The sequence below is a fragment of the Oncorhynchus masou genome, chromosome 21 (assembly GCF_036934945.1).
Source record: "Oncorhynchus masou masou isolate Uvic2021 chromosome 21, UVic_Omas_1.1, whole genome shotgun sequence".
Classification (NCBI taxonomy): domain Eukaryota; kingdom Metazoa; phylum Chordata; class Actinopteri; order Salmoniformes; family Salmonidae; genus Oncorhynchus; species Oncorhynchus masou.
The window spans coordinates 55,746,702-55,763,014 of NC_088232.1; the positions used below are offsets into that span (position 1 = coordinate 55,746,702).

At 45.9% G+C, this 16,313-nt stretch overlaps 1 long non-coding RNA gene across 1 annotated transcript; it reads right to left on the reverse strand.

Annotated features, from left to right (window-relative positions):
- Nucleotides 1-3,599: 3,599 nt before the first annotated feature.
- LOC135507448 (uncharacterized) lies at nt 3,600-14,473 on the reverse strand. Its single transcript, XR_010450669.1, has 5 exons — nt 14,412-14,473; nt 14,190-14,257; nt 4,548-4,591; nt 3,976-4,096; nt 3,600-3,638 (listed from the first exon to the last, which is right to left on the reverse strand). It is a non-coding gene; the product is annotated as an uncharacterized LOC135507448 (long non-coding RNA).
- Between the last annotated feature and the right edge of the window lie 1,840 nt (nt 14,474-16,313).

Here is a 16,313-nt window from a genome sequence, read left to right on the forward strand (position 1 = left end):
AAAAAAGTGTATGTTTGTTTATTCCATGTGTAACTAACTCTGTGTTGTTGTTTGTGTCACACTGCTTTGCTTTATTTTGACCAGGTCACAGATGTAAATGAGAACTGGCCTACCAGGTTAAATAAAGGTGAAATAAAAAAATACATCCTCTGGGGCCAAGCTTCCTGCCATCCAGGACCTCTATACCAGGTGCTGTCAGAGGAAGGCCCTAAAAACTGTCAAAGACTCCAGCCGCCCTAGTCATAGACTGTTCTCTCTGCTACTCCATGGCAAGTGGTACTGGAGCGCCAAGTCGAGGTTCAAAAGGCTTCTTAACAGCTTCTACCCCCAAGCCATAAGACAACTGAACAGCTAATCAAAGGGCTACCCAGACCCCTCTTTTACGCTGCTGCTACTCTCTGTTTATTATCTATGCATAGTCACTTTAACTCTACCTACATGTACATATTACCGCAATTACCTCAACTAACTGCCCCCCGCACATTGACTCTGTACCGGTACCCCCTGTATATAGCCTCCACATTGACTCTGTACCAGTACCCCCTGTATATAGCCTCCACGTTGACTCTGTACCATAATACCCTGTATATAGCGTCCACGTTGACTCTGTACCGTAATACCCTGTATATAGCCTACACATTGACTCTGTACCGGTACCCCCTGTATAGAGCCTCCACATTGACTCTGTACCGTAATACCCTGTATATAGCCTCCACTTGTATACAAAATGCTTCAGTCTGTTTTGAGACCCCATCATATCACTGAGACTGCACTTGTGAAGGTGGTAAATGACCTTTTAATGGCATCAGACCGAGGCTCTGCATCTGTCCTCGTGCTCCTAGACCTTAATGCTGCTTTTGATACCATCGATCACCACATTCTTTTGGAGAGATTGGAAACCCAAATTGGTCTACACGGACAAGTTCTGGCCTAGATTAGATCTTATCTGTCAGAAAGATATCAGTTTGTCTTTGTGAATGGTTTGTCCTCTGACAAATCAACTGTAAATTTTGGTGTTCCTCAAGGTTCCGTTTTTGGACTACTATTGTTTTCACTATATATTTTACCTCTTGGGGATGTCATTCGAAAACATAATGTTAACTTTCACTGCTATGCGGATGACACACAGCTGTACATTTCAATGAAACATAGAGAAGCCCCAAAATTGCCCTCGCTAGAAGTCTGTGTTTCAGACATAAGGAAGTGGATGGCTGCAAACTTTCTACTTTTAAACTCAGACAAAACAGAGATGCTTGTTCTAGGTCCCAAGAAACAAAGAGATCTTCTGTTGAATCTGACAATTAATCTTAATGGTTGAACAGTTGTCTCAAATAAAACTGTGAAGGACTTCGGCGTTACTCTGGACCCTGATCTCTCTTTTGACGAACATATCAAGACTGTTTCAAGGACAGCTTTTTCCATCTATGTAACATTGCAAAAATCTGAAACTTTCTGTCCAAAACTGATGCAGAAACATTAATCCATGCTTTTGTTACTTCTAGGTTAGACTACTGCAATGCTCTACTTTCCGGCTACCCGGATAAAGCACTAAATGAACTCCAGTTAGTGCTAAAGACTTTCTCCTATAGAGCTCCATTTTTATGGAATGGTCTGCCTACCCATGTGAGAGATGCAGACTCGGTCTCAACCTTTAAGTCTTTACCGAAGACTCATCTCTTCAGTGGGTCATATGATTGAGTGTAGTCTGGCCCAGGAGTGTGAAGGTGAACGGAAAGGCTCTGGAGCAACGAACCGCCCTTGCTGTCTCTGCCTGGCCGGTTCCCCTCTTTCCACTGGGAAACAGGGGCTGAGTCACTGGCTTACTGGTGCTCTTTCATGCCGTCCCTAGGAGGGGTGCGTCACTTGATTGAGTTGAGTCACTGATGTGATCTTCCTGTCTGGGTTTGCGCCCCCCCACCTTGTGTTGTGACGTGGCGGAGATCTTTGTGGGCTATACTCGGCCTTGTCTCAGGATGGTAAGTTAGTGGTTGAAGATAGTGGTGTGGGGGCTGTGCTTTGGCAAAATGGGTGGGGTTATATCCTTCCTGTTTGGCCCTGTCCGGGGATATCATCGGATGGGGCCAAAGTGTCTCCTGACCCCTCCTGTCTCAGCCTCCAGTATTTATGCTGCAGTAGTTTATGTGTCGGGGGTGCTAGGGTCAGTTTGTTATATCTGGAGTACTTCTCCTGTCTGCGGCTATGGAATCCTGACCTGTTCACCGGACTTGCTACCTGCCCCAGACATGCTGTTTTCAACTCTCTAGAGACACCAGGAGTGGTAGAGATACTCTTAATGATCGGCTATGAAAAGCCAACTGACATTTACTCCTGAGGTGCTGACTTGCTGCACCCTCGACAACTACTGTGATTATTATTATTTGACCATGCTGGTTATTTATGAACATTTGAACATCTTGGCCATGGTCTGTTATAATCTCCACCCGGCACAGCCAGAAGAGGACTGGCCACCCCGCATAGCCTAGTTCCTCTCTAGGTTTCTTCCTAGGTTTTGGACTTTCTAGAGAGTTAAATATAAATACATTTGATTTGATTTGATATACACCACAGCTACTACAGAAATAGAAATGACTGCAACACTCAACAAAGAGCTGGAGTTAGTTTCAGAGTGGGTGGCAAGAAATAAGTTAGTCCTACATTTTTCTAAAACTTAAAGCATTGTATTTGGAACAAAACACTCACTAATCCCTCAACCTCAACTAAATCTTGTAATAAATAATGTATAAATTGAGCAAGTTGAGATGACTAAACTGCTTGGAGTAACCCTGGATTGTAAACATGGTCAAAACGTATTGATGCAGTAGTAGCTCAAATGGGGAGAAGTCTGTCTATAATAAAGTGATGCTCTGCCTTCTTAACAACACAATAAACAAGGCAGGTCCTACAGGCCCTAGTTTTGTCGCACCCTGACTACTGTTCTGTCATGTGGTCAGGTGCCACAAAAAATGACTTGCAATTGGCTCAGAACAGGGCAGCACGGCTGGCCCTTGGATGTACACAGAGAGTTAATATTAATAATATGCATTGAGAGATTGACTTCATCACTACAAATTTTTATGAGAGGTATTGACATGTTGAATAGACCGAGCTGTCTGTCTAAACTACAGGCACACAGCTCAGACACCCATACATACCCCACAAGACATGCCACCAGAGGTCTCTTCACAGTCCCCAAGTCCTGACCAGACTATGGGAGGCGCACAGTACTACATAGAGCCATGACTACATGGAACTCTATTCCACATCAGGTATCTCACGCCAGCAGTAAAATTAGATTTAAAAAACAGATAAAACCCCTTATAAAACAGCGGGGACTGTGAAGAAACACACACACACACACACACACACACACACACACACACACACACACACACACACACACACACTAGATGTGGTGTAGTGGTGGAGTAGGGGCCCGAGGGCACACAGTGTGTTGTGACATCTGTGAATGTATTGTAATGTTTTTAAAATTGTATAAACTGCCTTAATTTTGCTGGACACCAGGAAGAGTCAATAATAAATACAATTAGCCAATAGGAAGGTGTCTGTGAATAGTGATGAGGCTTACTGGGTAGGACCTAAACGTGTCGATCATATGTCTGGTCTGGTCAGAGACATTCCTGAGAGGAAAAAACATCAATAAAATATTAATGATTTAACATATATTCAGACCAAACCATCGAGCTCTCTCTTGTTACACACACACACACACACACACACACACACACACACACACACACACACACACACACACACACACACACACACACACACACACACACACACACACACACACAGAGAGAGACACACACACACACATCTGGAAAAAGCTTTGAGGTTCATTGGTTTTGCGTCAGTAATAAAGTGTTATCATAGTTATTAAAGTTAATAAACAAACATTTGAACCCAAAGTACACACTGCTTGTTATTTCACAAGCCATTCAGTCAGTCCCTCACAGAGAGTTGTGTCCTGTCACAGCAAAGTTGAATCCTGTCTCATTGATGCTAGTAGGGTAGCCATGGAGCGTCCACCGTGGAGCCGGACCCAGCAGCTCGGGGTTAAACAGCTTGAAAATGTCTGGAACCACAGAGAAATAGAACCTTACTCATGTCAGTGGCTGTTGTAGACCATTTCAACTGGGGGAACCAAGCTGGGGCCAGTTGTACTGTTGGAGGGGCCAGTTACATTAGATGTTATTGTTGTCATATCGTTTTCTTCACTGCATTGCAGGCATTAGCAGGCAAAAGGCCATGTTCATAATCATCATCGTTGCCAATGTCTAATAACGGATGTAAAAAAGGAACGATAGCAACAATTAGTTATGTAAAAATGATTTCATACTCCACATTTAGGGGGGTCACAAGGGGGTCCAAAATGATTGTCACAGGGGCACTGCCCCCCCTGCCACCCCCTTAAAACTGAAAACAAGAAATATGCAAAGAGCAATTCTAAACGTTTATGTTGTGTTCATTTTCAATCCAATTTTATCTCTGGTAATGAAAACAGTAACACTTATATTGTAACTTACTTGCAAGTGTGATGACATCTTGATAAGTTCCATAACCTCCAATACTGTATAACACAAAGAAAAGGGACAATGAACTGACACCGATACCTACCCTTAACCAGAACCCCTAATCCTAACACAAAGAGGGTCAAGGGTCAAGATACAAGATGGCGTCGCAGTCGGACGTGTGTTTGTCTTGTCCCTTCTTGTCCCATGTAAATAGTCAGTTTCATCGGTTTTTTTTTCGTATATATTTTCATCTCACTTTCCACCTACGATCTAAATATACTTTCCTGCGACCTACATTACCCAATGTGGTACGGATCTGCTCTTTTTTATACGTTATAGCTGGAACCTCCATCAGCAGCTAGCCAGCTAACTAGCTACTAGCTATTTGTCACTGTTAGCCACGGCTAGAGGTATTCACCTTGGAGACCAGCCAGCTTTAGCTCGGTCAATACCTGCCAGTTTCCACAGCGCAACCCAGGGCATATCGGACAGCTTTTCTCCACCACATCACCGGATTCCTGCCGCAACCTCTGGACCATTACACCTAGCTAGCTGCAACCGTGTGGCTACCGCTGGCTAACACCTCTGTCCTGAAGCAAGCACCTTGAGCTAGCCTCGAGTTAGCCTTGAGCTAGCCTCGAGCTAGGCCCATCTCCCGGCTAGCCGAAGAGGTATTTCCGCTATTTCATGGGCTACAATACCTCTTTTCTCAATTGGCTTTGACCCTTTATTGTCGACATGGAGCCCTGCCGATCCATCATGACTGGTCTGCCAACATAATCTTCCGGTGTGGTTTCAACAGGCTTTTCCATTGTGATGTCACCGAAGACCCATCTGCTAGCCCCGGCCCGCTAGATTTCCGAATGCTGCGACTTCCGCTCGCCTAGCATAATAGTGACTACTGGACTCACCTATTGCTGCTCATTGGACCCTATGATCACTCAAGCTACACATTACTCTCTCTAATGTCAATATGCCTGGTCTTCTGCTGTTTAGGGTAGTTGTTTTATTTCACTGTAGAGCCCCTAGTCCAGCTCAACATGCCTTACATAGCTCTTTTGTCACACACCCCACACATGAGACCTCACCTGGCTTCGCTTGTGTCTCCAGAGATGTAAGTTTTCATTGTCACTCAATGCCTACGTTTATCCCCACTGTACTCGCACCCTACCCTTGTCTGTACATTATGCCCTGAATCTATTCTACCATGCCCAGAAATCTGCTCCTTTCATCATCTGTTCCCAATGCACTAGACGACCAGTTCATATAGCCTTTAGTCTAACCCTTATCCTACTCCTCCTCTGTTCCTCTGGTGATGTAGAGGTTAACCCAGCCCCTGTAGCCCCCAGCATAAGACCTATTCCCCAGGTGCTCTCATTTGTTGACTTCTGCAACCATAAAAGCCTTGGTTTCATGCATGTTAACATCAGAAGCCTCCTCACTAAGTTTGTTTTATTCACGGCTTCAGTACACTCAGTACACTCCGCCAACCCTGATGTCCTAGTCTGAATCCCGGCTTAGGAAGGCCACCAAAAAATCCGAAATTTCCATCATTAACTACATTTTCTGTCAAAATAGAACTTCCAAAGGGGGCGGAGTTGCAATCTACTGCAGAGATAGCCTGCAGAGTTCTGTAAACTATCCAGGTCTGTGCCCAAACAGTTCGAGCTTCTGCTGTTGAAAATCCACCTTTCCAGAAATAAGACTCAATGTTCCCGCTTGCTATAGACCTCCCCCCTCAACCCCCAGCTGTGCCCTGGACACCATATGTGAATTGATTACACAAATTATCAAGGATTCTACCAGGGACAACCCCAAATCCATAAACATGGGCACCCTCATAGATATCATCCTGACCAACTTGCCCTCTAAATACACCTCTGCTGTCTTCAGGATCTCACCAGGATCTCAGCAATCATTGCCGGCGTCCGTAACGGGCCTGCGGTCAAACGGCCACCCCTCATCACTGTCAAACGCTCCCTAAAACACTTCAATGAGCCGTCCTTTCTGATCGACATGGCCTGGGTATCCTGGAAGGATACTGACCTCATCCCATCAGTAGAGGATACTTGGTTGTTCTTTAAAAGTGCTTTCCTCACCATCTTAAATAAGCATGCCACAAAATGTAGATCTAAGAATAGATATAGCCCTTTGGTCACTCCAGACTTGACAGCCCTTGACCAGGACAAAAACATCCTGTGGCGTACTGCATTGCATCGAATAGCCCCCGTGAAATGCAACTTTTCAGGGAAGTCAGGAACCAATATGCTCAGTCAGTCAGGAAAGCTAAGGCTAGCTTTTACAAACAGAAATTTGCATCCTGTAGCACTAATTCCAAAAAACTCTTGGGACACTGTAAAGTCCATGGAGAATAAGAGCACCTCCTTCCAGCTGCCCACTGCACTGCTAGGAAACACTGTCACCACCAATAAATCTACGATAATCGATAATTTCAATAAGCATTTTTTTCTACGGCTGGCCATGCTTTCCACCTGGCTACCACTACCCTGCCCACTAACCCCCCGCAGCAACTTTCCATCCCTTCTCCTTCACCCAAATCCAGACTGCTGATGTTCTGAAAGAGCTGCAAAATCTGGATCCCAACAAATCAGCTGGCCTAGACCCTCTCTTTCTAAAATTATCTGCCAAAATTGTTGAAACCCCTAATTACTAGCCTCTCCAACCTCTCTTTCGTATAATCTGAGATCCCTTAAGATTGGAAAGCTGCCGCAGTCATCCCCCTCTTCAAAGGGGGAGACACTCTTGACCCAAACTGTTACAGACCTATATCTATCCTACCCTGCCTTTCTAAAGATTTCGAAAGCCAAGTTAACAAACAGATCACCGACCATTTCAAATCCCACCGTACCTTCTCCACTATGCAATCTGGTTTCCGAGCTGATCTCAGCCACGCTCAAGGTCCTCAACAATATCATAACTGCCACATATAAAAGACAGTAGTACTGTGCAGCCGTTTTCATCAACCTGGCCAAGGCTTTTGACTCTGTCAATCACTGCCTCGCATGGTTCACCAACTACTTCTCAGATTTTTTGGATTTTTTAAATTCTTTATTTAACCAGGCAAGTCAGTTAAGAACAAATTCTTATTTTCAATAACAGCCTAGGAACAGTGGGTTAACTGCCTGTTCAGGAGCAGAACGACAGATTTGTACATTGTCAACTCGGGGGTTTGAACTTTCAACTTTCCAGTTAATAGTCCAACGCTCTAACCACTAGGCTACCCTGCCTCCCCCGATAGAGTTCAGTGTGTCAAATTGGTGGGCCTGTTGTCCGGACCTCTGGCAGTCTCTATGGGGGTGCCACAGGGTTCAATTCTCAGGCTGACTCTTTTCTCTGTATATTTCAATGATGTCACTCTTGCTGCTGATGATTCTCTGATCCACCTCTACGCAGACAACACCATTCATTCACCTTTCTGATACAACACTCCTTCCGTGGCCTCCAACTGCTCTTAAATGCTAGTAAAACTAAATGCATGCTCTTCAACAGATTTCTGCCTGCCCGCCGAGCATCATTACTCTGGACGGTTCTGACTTAGAATACGTGGAAAACTATAAATATCTCGGTGTCTGGTTAGACTAAACTCTCCTTCCAGACACACATTAAGCATCTCCAATCCAAAATTCTGCAACAAAGCCTCTGGCTGGCCTTCACTACATTTTCTCACTGGCTCCAGGTCATCTAAAAGTCTTTGCGAGGTAAAGCCCCACCTTATCTCAGCTAACTGGTCACCATAGCAACACCCACCCATAGCATGCGCTCCAGCAGGTATATTTCACTGGTCACCCCCAAAGCAAATTCCTCTTTTTGCCGCCTTTCCTTACAGTTCTCTGCTGCCAATGAAAAAAAAATGAAAAAAATCACTGAACCTGGAGACTCATATCTCCCTCACTAGCTTTAAGCACCAGCTGTCAGAGCAGCTCACAGATCACTGCACCTGTACATAGCCCATCTGTAAATAGCCCATCCAACTACCTCATCCCCATACTGTTATTTTTTTCTACTCCTTCGCACCCCAGTATCTCTACTTGCATATTCATCTTCTGCACATCTATGACTTGTGTGTTTATATTGCTAAATTGTAATTATTTTGTCACTATGGCCGATTTATTGCCTTACCTCCCTTATCTTATTTGCACACACTGTACATACAGTCAATAACACAATAGAAAAAAAGTGTATGTTTGTTTATTCCATATGTAACTCTGTGATGTTGTTTGTGTCACACAGCTTTGCTTTATTTTGACCAGGTCCTGCTTCCGGGTTGGAGCGAGCGGTCGCATCTACACTTCGGTCCGCAGGTAGTATAACTTTTCATTACATTTCATTATAGTACAACGGTTTGATTTGTCTAATCTTAGCAATTTCTTCTTAGCTAGCCGTCTTTGTATCAAAGATAATTGCGTAATTATCGTATTTCGTCGTCCTAACGTACTCTACACTGCTATCTGCCCAGCAGCTAGCTAACGTCCACCGTCTACCGAATACCAGCACTGTAGAAACTATTACACTCAACTGAACGACTTGATTAGTGTCGTGTTAGCTAGCTACATAGTTGTCTTTGCTGTCTTTGTATCCAAGATAATTGTGTAGTTTAGAGTGTGTAGACTTAGAGTGATTATCTTAATTTACCGAGGTTAGCTAGCCAGCTATTTGTCGTCCTTAACGTAGGAGATACTGCTAGCTAGCTAGCCAACAGCTAGCCAACGTCTACCGAATAGAACTTCAACAACCCGGTCAACATTCCGCTTCGCTCCACAGGTAGTATCACATTTTCATTTCACTTCATTACAGTACAACGGTTTGATTTGTTTGATCGTAGCTAGCTAGCTACATAGCCGTCTTTGTATCAAAGACAATTGTGTAGTCTAGAGCGATTTTCTAGGTTAGCTAGCCAGCTATTGTCGTTCTTTTAACGTAACGTAACGTAATCAACACTGCTAGCTAGCCAGCTAGCCCCCGAATAGCAGCACTGTAGAAACTATTACACTCAACAGAACGACTTGATTAGTGTAGTGTCAACAACGCAGCCACTGCCAGCTAGCCTACAAAGTCAACAATGCAGCCACTGCCAGCTAGCCTACTCCAGCAGTACTGTATCATTTTAATCATTTTAGTCAATAAGAGTCTTGCTACGTAAGCTTAACTTTCTGAACATTCGAGACGTGTAGTCCACTTGTCATTCCAATCTCCTTTGCATTAGCGTAGCCTCTTCTGTAGCCTGTCAACTCTGTGTCTATCTATCCCTGTTCTCTCCTCTCTGCACAGACCATACAAACGCTCCACACCGCGTGGCCGCGGCCACCCTAATCTGGTGGTCCCAGCGCGCACGACCCACGTGGAGTTCCAGGTCTCCGGTAGCCTCTGGAACTGCCGATCTGCGGCCAACAAGGCAGAGTTCATCTCAGCCTATGCCTCCCTCCAGTCCCTCGACTTCTTGGCACTGACGGAAACATGGATCACCACAGATAACACTGCTACTCCTACTGCTCTCTCTTCGTCCGCCCACGTGTTCTCGCACACCCCGAGAGCTTCTGGTCAGCGGGGTGGTGGCACCGGGATCCTCATCTCTCCCAAGTGGTCATTCTCTCTTTCTCCCCTTACCCATCTGTCTATTGCCTCCTTTGAATTCCATGCTGTCACAGTTACCAGCCCTTTCAAGCTTAACATCCTTATCATTTATCGCCCTCCAGGTTCCCTCGGAGAGTTCATCAATGAGCTTGATGCCTTGATAAGCTCCTTTCCTGAGGACGGCTCACCTCTCACAGTCCTGGGCGACTTTAACCTCCCCATGTCTACCTTTGACTCATTCCTCTCTGCCTCCTTCTTTCCACTCCTCTCCTCTTTTGACCTCACCCTCTCACCTTCCCCCCCTACTCACAAGGCAGGCAATACGCTCGACCTCATCTTTACTAGATGCTGTTCTTCCACTAACCTCATTGCAACTCCCCTCCAAGTCTCCGACCACAACCTTGTATCCTTTTCCCTCTCGCTCTCATCCAACACTTCCCACACTGCCCCTACTCGGGTGGTATCGCGCCGTCCCAACCTTCGCTCTCTCTCCCCCGCTACTCTCTCCTCTTCCATCCTATCATCTCTTCCCTCTGCCCAAACCTTCTCCAACCTATCTCCTGATTCTGCCTCCTCAACCCTCCTCTCTTCCCTTTCTGCATCCTTTGACTCTCTATGTCCCCTATCCTCCAGGCCGGCTCGGTCCTCCCCTCCCGCTCCGTGGCTCGACGACTCATTGCGAGCTCACAGAACAGGGCTCCGGGCAGCCGAGCGGAAATGGAGGAAAACTCGCCTCCGTGCGGACCTGGCATCCTTTCACTCCCTCCTCTCTACATTTTCCTCCTCTGCCTCTGCTGCTAAAGCCACTTTCTACCACTCTAAATTCCAAGCATCTGCCTCTAACCCTAGGAAGCTCTTTGCCACCTTCTCCTCCCTCCTGAATCCTCCTCCCCCTCCCCCCCCTCCTCCCTCTCTGCAGATGACTTCGTCAACCATTTTGAAAAGAAGGTCGACGACATCCGATCCTCGTTTGCTAAGTCAAACGACACCCCTGGTTCTGCTCACACTGCCCTACCCTGTGCTCTGACCTCTTTCTCTCCTCTCTCGCCAGATGAAATCTCGCTTCTTGTGACGGCCGGCCGCCCAACAACCTGCCCGCTTGACCCTATCCCCTCCTCTCTTCTCCAGACCATTTCCGGAGACCTTCTCCCTTACCTATTGGCTGCCTTCGATACTGTGAACCATCAGATCCTCCTCTCCACCCTCTCCGAGTTGGGCATCTCCGGCGCGGCCCACGCTTGGATTGCGTCCTACCTGACAGGTCGCTCCTACCAGGTGGCGTGGCGAGAATCTGTCTCCTCGCCACGCGCTCTCACCACTGGTGTCCCCCAGGGCTCTGTTCTAGGCCCTCTCCTATTCTCGCTATACACCAAGTCACTTGGCTCTGTCATAACCTCACATGGTCTCTCCTATCATTCCTATGCAGACGACACACAATTAATCTTCTCCTTTCCCCCTTCTGATGACATAGTGTCGAATCGCATCTCTGCATGTCTGGCAGACATATCAGTGTGTATGACGGATCACCACCTCAAGCTGAACCTCGGCAAGACGGAGCTGCTCTTCCTCCCGGGGAAGGACTGCCCGTTCCATGATCTCGCCATCACGGTTGACAACTCCATTGTGTCCTCCTCCCAGAGCGCTAAGAACCTTGGCGTGATCCTGGACAACACCCTGTCGTTCTCAACTAACATCAAGGCGGTGGCCCGTTCCTGTAGGTTCATGCTCTACAACATCCGCAGAGTATGACCCTGCCTCACACAGGAAGCGGCGCAGGTCCTAATCCAGGCACTTGTCATCTCCCGTCTGGATTACTGCAACTCGCTGTTGGCTGGGCTCCCTGCCTGTGCCATTAAACCCCTACAACTCATCCAGAACGCCGCAGCCCGTCTGGTGTTCAACCTTCCCAAGTTCTCTCACGTCACCCCGCTCCTCCGCTCTCTCCACTGGCTTCCAGTTGAAGCTCGCATCCGCTACAAGACCATGGTGCTTGCCTACGGAGCTGTGAGGGGAACGGCACCGCAGTACCTCCAGGCTCTGATCAGGCCCTACACCCAAACAAGGGCACTGCGTTTATCCACCTCTGGCCTGCTCGCCTCCCTACCACTGAGGAAGTACAGTTCCCGCTCAGCCCAGTCAAAACTGTTCGCTGCTCTGGCCCCCCAATGGTGGAACAAACTCCCTCACGACGCCAGGACAGCGGAGTCAATCACCACCTTCCGGAGACACCTGAAACCCCACCTCTTTAAGGAATACCTAGGATAGGATAAAGTAATCCTTCTCACCCCCCCCTTAAATGATTTAGATGCACTATTGTAAAGTGGCTGTTCCACTGGATGTCATAAGGTGAATTCACCAATTTGTAAGTCGCTCTGGATAAGAGCGTCTGCCAAATGACTTAAATGTAAATGTAAATGTATATGTAAATGCAAAATTGTAATTATTCGCCTACCTCATGCCTTTTGCACGCAATGTATATAGACTCTCTTTTTTCTAATCTGTTATTGACTTGATAATTGTTTACTCCATGTGTAACTCTGTGTTGTTGTCTGTTCACACTGCTATGCTTTATCTTGGCCAGGTCGCAGTTGCAAATGAGAACTTGTTCTCAACTGGCCTACCAGGTTAAATAAAGGTGAAATAAAAAAATACATCCTCTGGGGCCAAGCGTACTGCCATCCAGGACCTCTATAGGTGCTGTCAGAGGAAGGCCCTAAAAACTGTCAAAGACTCCAGCCGCCCTAGTCATAGACTGTTCTCTCTGCTACTCCATGGCAAGTGGTACTGGAGCGCCAAGTCGAGGTTCAAAATGTTTCTTAACAGCTTCTACCCCCAAGCCATAAGACAACTGAACAGCTACTCAAAGGGCTACCCAGACCCCTCTTTTACGCTGCTGCTACTCTCTGTTTATTATCTATGCATAGTCACTTTAACTCTACCTACATGTACATATTACCGCAATTACCTCAACTAACTGCCCCCCGCACATTGACTCTGTACCGGTACCCCCTGTATATAGCCTCCACATTGACTCTGTACCGGTACCCCCTGTATATAGCCTCCACGTTGACTCTGTACCATAATACCCTGTATATAGCCCCCACGTTGACTCTGTACCGTAATACCCTGTATATAGCCTCCACGTTGACTCTGTACCATAATACCCTGTATGTAGCCTCCACGTTGACTCTGTACCGTAATACCCTGTATATAGCCTCCACGTTGACTCTGTACCATAATACCCTGTATGTAGCCTCCACGTTGACTCTGTACCATAATACCCTGTATGTAGCCTCCACGTTGACTTTGTACCGTAATACCCTGGATATAGCCTCCACGTTGACGCTGTACCGTAATACCCTGTATATAGCCTCCACGTTGACTCTGTACCGTAATACCCTGTATGTAGCCTCCACGTTGACTCTGTACCGTAATACCCTGTATATAGCCTCCACGTTGACTCTGTACCGTAATACCCTGTATGTAGCCTCCACGTTGACTCTGTACCGTAATACCCTGTATATAGCCTCCACGTTGACTCTGTACCGTTATACCCTGTATGTAGCCTCCACGTTGACTCTGTACCGTAATACCCTGTATATAGCCTCCACGTTGACTCTGTACCGTAATACCCTGTATGTAGCCTCCACGTTGACTCTGTACCGTAATACCCTGTATATAGCCTCCACGTTGACTCTGTACCGTAATACCCTGTATATAGCCTCCACTTTGACTCTGTACCGTAATACCTTGTATATAGCCTCCACGTTGACGCTGTACTGGTGCCCCCTGTATATAGCCTCCACTTGACTCTGTACCGTAATACCCTGTATATAGACCTGCTTGTTATTTTACTGCTGCTGTTTCATTATATTACTTTTATTTTCTATTTTTTTTTAACTTATCTATTTTACTTAACACTTTTATTTTTATTTTATCTTAACTTCTTAATTAAATCATTGTTGGTTAAGGGCTTGTAAGTAAGCATTTAACTGTAAGGTCATGTGACACATAACATTTTGATTTGAGTTCAACTTTAATTGTTGTTGAAGTAAAAATCACCTCCATGAAACATGCCGATATTCAACAGGGACTGACAGAATGGTGGAGCCATTGGCAGCAATAGCTGTCTGCAACAGAGACACACAATTCATTCACTACATTGGCCAGAGACAATATTCACCACATTGATCATAGGCAATATTCACTACATTTGTTAAGGAGGAAAGTGACATATTTACTGAGATGAATAGCTACTAATGGTGGACAGTGAATTCCACCCACCGTTAGAGAGTCCCCCAGAGCTGCTATGACTTTGATATCTGCAGCTTTCACCAACTCCACTGGAATCAAAGGACCTCAGCATTAACAACACAAAGACTGTTTGGCTGCAGTGTTCGGAAACAACTTTGGCCGGTGTGTTTTTCTCTCAGTTGAATTAAGGACAGCGTTTTGTGATTTGACTTACCCGAGGTTGAGAAGGAGAGGAAAGGACAGGAGGAGAGGAGAGACTCACCTGAGGTGGGAACCGTGGGAGAGGGGCTCATGTCTGGGCAGTGAAAGACAGGGTGTATTGTGGTCGCAGGGAACTCCTGGACACCAAGACAATAATAAACATGCCTGATGAACGAGTTGATGTAGCTACGGCGATGTTTGTGGAGGACGTGTGGATCTATAGTACCTTTAGATTCTCCTTCACTTCATTCTGAGGCTGGTTGGACTCCTGCCACCTTTCGTTGCCTTCGAGAGAAATTATTAGAAAGTTAACATACATACGTACATACTGATGTGCAATTTTGTATGGAGTGCATGTAACATTCTATGGAGGCTTTGAATAATGTGATGCTCTGTCATTTCAGGAACTTAAAGTATTGATAAATATAACGGTCTCTCTGGAAAACAACCTGTACTTACCATGAACACAAAAGCAGGCTAGTATACAGGCTGAAAACAGGGCTGTAGCAATCATGATCTGTTCCCTCCCTGGACAGTGTTTTAAATGAGCTGTTATCTGGAATCATTGACTTGAGTGCACCTTCTCACAGCTGTATAAATACTAATAATGTGGCAAAGTCTGCCTTGTAGTCATTATTGTAGAAAGTAGCGATATGATGTTCTCAACTATATCTGATTACATAATGGTGGAAGGCACTAAAAAATAAATGAATACCATGTAGTGAAATGCATAGATCAGACTGCTTTCAATAGGCATGGTTACTCAATATGATTGATTTCATTTCCCCATTTGTAAACTTCTCGCCCAAACCAGAAAATTATTTAATATTTTTATCATGATTTGAGGTATTTTAACCAGGAATGTCAGTTAAGAACAAATTCCTATTTTAAATTATTGCCTAGGGACAGTGGGGTTAACTGCTTTGTTCAGGGGCAGGATGACATATTTTTACCTTGTCAGCTCGGGGATTCGATCTTGCAACATTCTGGTTACTAGGCCAACACTCTAACCACTAGTCTACCTGTCGCCCCCAATGGAGGGCATGCTGTCTGGTCCTCTGGCAGTCTCTATGGGGTTGCCACAGGGTTCAATTCTCGGGCCGACTCTTTTCTCTGTATATATCAATGAAGTTGCTCTTGCTGCGGGCAATTCCCTGATCCACCTCTACGCAGACGACACCATTCTGTATACTTCCGGCCCGTCCTTGGACACTGTGCCAACTAAACTCCAAACGAGCTTCAATGCCATACAACACTCCTTCCGTGGACTCCAACTGCTCTTAAATGCTAGTAAAACCAAATGCATGCTTTTCAACTGTTCGCTGCCTGCACCCGCACGCCCGACTAGCATCACCACCCTGGATGGTTCCGACATAGAATATGTGGACATCTATAAGTACCTAGGTGTCTGGCTAGACTGTAAACTCTCCTTCCAGACTCATATCAAATATCTCCAATCTAAAATCAAATCTAGAGTCGGCCTTCTTTTCCGCAACAAAGCCTCCTTCACTCACGCCGCCAAACTTACTCTAGTAAAACTGACTATCTTACCGATCCTCGACTTCGGCGATGTCATCTACAAAATAGCTTCCAACACTCTACTCAGCAAACTGGATGCAGTTTATCACAGTGCCATCCGTTTTGTTACTAAAGCACCTTATACCACCCACCACTGCGACCTGTATGCTCTAGTCGGCTGGCCCTCGCTACATATTCGTCGCCAGACCCACC